This window comes from Lycium ferocissimum, chromosome 11 (genome assembly GCF_029784015.1).
Source record: "Lycium ferocissimum isolate CSIRO_LF1 chromosome 11, AGI_CSIRO_Lferr_CH_V1, whole genome shotgun sequence".
NCBI lineage: Eukaryota > Viridiplantae > Streptophyta > Magnoliopsida > Solanales > Solanaceae > Lycium > Lycium ferocissimum.
Genome location: NC_081352.1, coordinates 57,601,696 through 57,608,932, shown reverse-complemented (window position 1 = coordinate 57,608,932; position 7,237 = coordinate 57,601,696).

Here is a 7,237-nt window from a genome sequence, read left to right as displayed (position 1 = left end):
AATAAAATGCACCAGAAATAATGGTTCTCTAAGTTTGACTCCTCTTTTAGCGCACTTTGTTTGTTTCTTTTTGGCCTTGTTTGTTTCTTTTTGGCAGCAATATGTCTTTCTGACTCTATTTTCTAAACGAGGTCGGTTGGGGCGTCCAAAACTATCATAGCATTTCTAATTTCCTATAATACTTTTCCTTTACAATATTTAGAGTGAAATCTTTCGGAATATGTAATTCATGTTTATTTTTCTTTTTTGTCTTTTTTTTGTACCTGATATTACGAAAAGCCCACTTTATATATATTTTCAATAGGGAGAAGGAGAAGAATAAGAGGAATACAAATTAACAAATTACAAAGTTAGTGACCAACGGAGGCACAGCTAGGGGCGAAAGTAGTTCATCCAATGAAAAATTACCGTGTATATATAAATTTAATTTTTTATGTAGTATATAGTAAATGATAAATTTTTTTAGTGAAAATTCAACTCCACCACCGGTGACCGGTCCAAGGCACAATTATTCAGCAGGACAAGTGTAAGGTCAGATATGGCCTTCTCCTTTTTGGTTCGCACTCAACCGTCATCAATTTATATGTAGCAAATTCGTTCTTTTCCACCCTCGGATCTAGACTATTTGACCAGTCTTCCGGATCTAAAATCCTTGTGCGATTTCACATTTCTTGTCAAAAGTGCCATTTATATTAAGTTAATAATTATTAATTTGAGAGGGCCTATGCTTCAACAATCTAGGGGGGCAACATTAGATGAATATGATTATTAAAAGAGAGGTTACGATGATCTTTTTTGAAGTTTGGAGGGGCATGTATGGCCCTCTTGCCCCCTAAGCGATACTCTAAACTAAACCACTAAAGATGAGATTTTAAACTTTAGAAGCTCCAAGATATATATGAACACATATTCATCGTTCAACGTACCCTAACTAAAAATCTCCTTGTACCCGAGAACATTCTCATCAACTAATCCTACGGAAAGAAGATTGTTAATAGTGTGAAGATGCATGCTTTCATCTTATTATTTTCCTAAAGAAGAAGGAACTCTTGCTTATGATCATAATTCTATGCCCCCAAAAAATATAAAAGTTAAAAACTACATTTTGTTGTTCTCCGATAGATCCGAAATTTAAAACTTATGGATTCATAATCTAATATTTATAGATATTTAGAGCCGTTTGGATCGGCTTATTTTAGTGTTTTTAGGCAAGAATAACTTTTAAGCACTTTTATAGTATTTGGGTAAGATTTAAAAAAATGCTTTTAAACACTTATTTTGAAAGATTTGAAGAAAAAAGAACTGATGGGGAAAATTTTCGGTCTCTTTTCTCATTGCCTTGTTCAGGTATTTATACAATTGGATTTGTACAAAGAATAAAAGAAAATCTTTGGAAAGTATTAATCTAGAATCGTATACTTGTTCTATTTTAATTATGCATTTCCTAACAATATCAAAACCTCATCATTCTAAATATTCGTCATGTGCACCACATGTGAAAAGTGTAGCAATTTTCAGTACATACCCAGTACATGCCAAAGTGATTCAACAGCCCAATAATTGAATCCATGTGGGATAATACTTTATTCTGTTTTGTCATCTGAGATTTTCTCTTTCTTGTTTCATCTTCTTCTTTTTCTTCTGTTTGTTGCTAACAGCAATGGTATCAATGGTGTTTTCTATTCCAACATCCCCCCTCAAGATGGAGGGGAGTGTCATGACCCCCATCTTGCTGAGAATGTGTTTGTGGGAAGCCCCAGATAAGGGTTTCGTAAATAGATCTGCAAGTTGGTGAGAAGACGGAAGAAATGACAATGTAATCATCCCGGCTAGAAATTGTTGACGCCTGAAATGACAATCTAATTCGACATGTTTTGTGCGCTCATGGAAAAACCGGGTTGCGTGCTATATGTATAGCCGCTTCGAATCTTGTCGGAATGCGAGAGAAATAGGAAGAGAAATTGGTGCAGATAAATCCTCGGAGACGAATCAACCATGTAAGCTCGGAAGTGACCGTCGCATGGATGCATGCCCGCTTCGGCGGAAGGAAAGAGAGATCGAAATCGCTTCTTTGATTTCCAAGAAATCGGAGCTCTACAGAGAGCAATAAAAATTTCGCTTACAGATCGGCGAGAATCCTTACACGCAGCCCAATCGGCGTCGCAGAATGCCAACAAGGAGAAGGATGGATCAGAATTCAATAATATTCCTTGGGCTGGATCGACACTGAGGTACCGCAGAACCCTTAAAGCAGCGGAAAAAATGTGTTGCACAAGGATTCTGCATATATTGGCTTAATGCAAGTACGCAAAGTTGAGATGCAGGGAATGCGTGTGTCAAATAGTTGATTTCCGACCAAATGTCGGTAAAGAGTCGGGTTTTCCATTAAAGGACCATCATTTGCACAAAGTTTGGAATATGGATCCAAAGGCGAAGTAACCAGAGGTAGATGGGAAATGTCAAACTCCTTCAATAAATCCAATGTAAACTTTCTTTGACTTACTATGAATCCTTGTCTTTCCCGTAAAATTTCCATCCCAAGAAAGTAGTGAATATTTCCCAAGTTCTTGACTTTGAACTCAGAATTGAGAAAATGCGAATGTCTTCGATTTACGATAAATTGTTCCCGATGATGAGTATGTCATCGACATAGACCGCTAGTATAGAAATGAGGTCCCACGATTGTTTAAAAAATAAGAGTAATCATTTAAAGATGATGAATACTTTGAAACTTAGAGCACCGGCTAGTTTAGCATACCATTGGCGAGAAGCCTGTTTCAAACCATATAGGGATTTCCTTAGAAGACAAACATGTGTAGGACTAGGAGGCTCTAGACCTGGGGGAAACTTCATATATACCTCCTCTTGAAGGTCACCATGCAAAAATGCATTATTGACATCAAGTTGTGAGACACACCACCCTTTCTTTGCAGCAATTGTAAGTAAACATCTAATGGTGGTCATTTTGACTACTGGTGAAAAGGTTTCCCCATAGTCAATACCTTCCCTTTGTATATCCCCCCTCACCACAAGCCTTGCTTTGAGTCTTTCAATACTCCCATCTGAAAGATGCTTTACCTTGTAAACCCATTTACAAGGAAGTGCTTTCCTTCCATGTGGCAACTCCACCACCTCCCAAGTCTGATTATCCTGTAGGGCTTGGATTTCTGTTTCCATAGCTGTAACCCAACCTGGATGTTGAATGGCTTGAGAAAAACTGCTAGGTTCACTAAGACTGGAAATAGAATGCAAAACATGTTGGTTGTCAGTAGTTAGGGCATTGAAAGAGAAAGCACTTGGTTTTTACCGTTTCCCCATGCGTACATTATCTAAATCGCAAACGATGTCTTTGCATATGTAATCCTTGAGATAGCTTGGTTGGTTTGAAATTCTAGTTGTTCGTCTGCTAGGCAAAATGGGAACAACTTTAGATGGTGCAGATTGATCTGGATTATTTGGTGTAGTCTTTGGTAGGGAGTGAATTAGAAGTGTCAAAAGGGTTGGGTGTATTTATAGACTGAGAAAGAGAGTGATCTGGAGAATGCCTAGGTGATGAATTTTGAACATGTGAGATGTCTGATGTTGCAGGCATGTCATCAAGGAATGAAAAGGCGTTATCTGATGATGAAGTGAAATTTGGAAACATGTGCACATGTGCAGGTTCTGTCTCCGCAAAGGGATAGTGATCCTCATGAAAGACCACATCCCTTGAAACAATAACCTTCTTTGTCTCCAATTCCAGCAATTTATATCCTTTTTGTTGTATAGGATATCCCAGAAGGACACATGTCTTGGCCCTTGCATCAAATTTAGATCTGCCTTGTGCCAAAGTGGATGCATAGCATAAGCATCCAAAATTCCTTAAATGGTCATAACTAGGTTGATGATGAAACAGCTTCTCATATGGTGTTTTCCCTTGGAGAACACGAGATGGCAACCTATTTATGATATGTGTAGCAGTTAAAATGGCTTCTCCCCAATAAGAAATAGGCAGATGTGACTGAAACATTAAACCTCTAGCAATTTCCAAGAGGTGTCTGTGCTTCCTCTCAACAATCCCATTTTGTTGAGGGGTAGCAACACAAGATACCTGATGTAGAATACCTTCTGATGCTAAATAGGCAGCTTCTTGTGTTCCTTTACCTAGCTCCAAAGCATTATCAGATCTGATCATTTTCACTTTAACCTTAAACTGTCTCTCAACCATAGAAAAGAAACTCTTAAGTATAGGAAAAGCATTGCTTTTAGTGGTTAAAAGAAAAGTCCATGTTCCTCTACTATAGTCATCTACTATAGTGAGAAAATATTTATGACCATTGTATGTATTTGATTTATAAGGGCCCCAAGTGTCCACATGAATAAGATCAAAAATTCCCTTAGACTTGATAGTACTAACTGGAAAAGGGAGCCTAGTTTGCTTTGCCTTAGGACACACATCACATATAAAATTAGAGTTTGAAACACAATGGAGGAAATGTAAATGTTTCATTGCTGAAAATGGGAGATGTCCTAATCTTACATGCCAAAGTCTTACATTAGGGATAGAGTTGACATGTACTGAACTAGGAACTGAAACAGACTCTTGAATGGAATTGCTTCCTTTTGGAATTGAAACAACATCAGAAGTAAATAAACATCTAGACTTAGGACTAGAAGGCTCTAATAAATAAAGTCCTTCTCTTACTTCACCAAAAGCTTGTGGACTCATCTTTGAAAGTCCCCCTAATATGCAACTACTAGATGTAAATAAGATGTCACATGTGAATTGGCCACGGAACTTATGCACGGACAAAAGATTATATTTAAAATGGGACATGGAGGACATTAGTTAAGACTAGACACAGCGAGAATGGATATGCTTCTGTATGGGTAACACTAACTTTGAAAGAATTAGGTAAACTAATGTTTAAAGGTACGGGAAGAGGGATTAGGAACGAGGAAAAGAATTAGGATTGTAGCACGTATGTTACGAAGCACTTTGATACATGATCCCGGTGCTTGATAGCCCAGCAAAACATGATCACGAATATTTTAAAACAATTACTGGAATTGCGTTTGCATTAATCCCATACATTACTGCTGTGTTTATACATGTGCATCATTTACGCCACCTCTTCTTTGGTATCTTCTTGGTGACATCGACCTCTTTACTCTCGACATATTGTATGGCTTTATCTCATTACTCCTTCGATGATATTATCCCATTTGCCACTGAGAGTGATCTTGCCATTTTGTGAACTCAAAATCTTGAGGAAATCTAGTGGTATAGCAGTCATCCATAACATGTCCTGTTTTCCCACAATAAGTACATGTGACATTGGGATTATCTTAACTGCTTCTTTTGAACTTTTGTTGTGGTTTTCCGAAGCACTTTGTGTTGAATTGTTAAATTTCTGATTCATATCTCTTCCTCTTTGTGGCTGAAATTTGAACTTCTGAGCATTTCTAGCTTGCCCAGCTGCCATAAATGCTGCAAACTCAGCCATTAACTGATTGTTTGCAAACTTTCCTTGACCCATTGCCATGAAAGATGCGAAGAATAAATGAAGAGCGTAGATTTGCATATACTTCTCTCTGATTCTCATCTTGTAATAATAAGGAATAAGCAACATTGATGCTAGGTAAGGGATTCATCATAAGAATGTTTCCCCTTGCCTGTGTGTACACATCATTTAAACCCATCAGGGGTGAATTAATCTACGTCTTCCAAAGATTTTGTGAGTTTCTCTTTGCGCTTCACAAGTGCACACACGTAGACGACACACGATGATGCTTAGAGAGTCCGATTCATCCCATTCTCTTTATCTTAGTGAAATATCCAGCTATGTCACTATTTCCTGTGCGAGACAGAGATAATTCCTTTTGCGAGTGATAAAGTTGGCTCCATTAGATTTGCCAAACCTTTGCTCCAAGCTGTCCCATAAACCGCCGTACATTGTGGAGGATATGACACTATCGGCTATTTCCTTTGATAATGCATTCGGAATCCGATAATCACCATATCATTCGACGATTCCATTGTTCAAAATCTGTGAAGTTGAATGCGATTTGCGAAGCTTCCGTTTTATGAAACCAAGCTTGCTTCTTGGTGAAAGTGATAGTAAAATCGACCTCCTCCAGCCCCGGATACCCTTTTCCATCAAACAACGTGTTAACAAGGGTCATTCGGGTGAATCGGATCCCAAAGAATAGGGATGAGTATGATCAATGATGATTGTTTTCCATCAACGGATCTTGCGATCCTGGCAGTTTCGAGGCATTTTTTTTTTTTTTTTTTTTTTTTTTAATTCCTGAGTAAGCTGCAGTAGATGAATAAGATGAGAAAGAGATTTGGATCAGTCCCAATGCTCTGATACCATGAAAGATTTGAAGAAAAAAGAACTGATGGGGAAAATTTTCGGTCTCTTTTTTCTCGTGCCTTGTTCGGGTATTTATACAATTGGATTTGTACAAAGAATAAAAGAAAATCTTTGGAAAGTATTAATCTAGGTACGTATACTTGTTCTATTTTAATTATGCATTTTAACAATATCAAAACCTCATCATTCTAAATATTTAAGTCATGTGCACCACATGTGAAAAGTGTAACAGATTTAGAAATTTTGTGCCGACTGTGCACAAAGTAGATTCAACAGCCCACAATAATTGAATCCATGTGGGATAATACTTTTATGTCTGTTTTGTCATCTGAGATTTTTCTCTTTCTTTGTTTCATCTTCTTCTTTTTCTTGTTTTGTTGCTAACAGCAATGGTATCAATGGTGTTTTCTATTCCAACATATTTTTAAGCCAAAATAACAAAATAAGCCATAAATAAGTCCATCCAAACAGGCTCTTATTTGATTTCTTAATACATATAAGAGTCTGGCAAAAATTACTGATTTCGTGTAAACTCATTGGTTGTGTTATAGATCAGCTTCTGAGTGTGTGTGTGTATGTGTAGGAACAACGTATTAATAAGGCAGGCTATTTATTTGAAACTTCAAACATATATTTCCGATAATGTTGTTTCCTGGTTTCGAATGATGCTCAGGCTCATATCATAGGACACTATATCTTGCTTTTATCGTCTGTTTACATCCATGATGCTCACACATTTAAAACTGCACTAGTGCATGCTCAATATAATTTCTTAGGATCATGTAATCTCAGCCTCTCATGCCCCCACTCATCAAGAAAAAGAAAAAAGAAACACGTTTTTTTTTCCACATTGGATATATTACAATAATGTTGTCCAA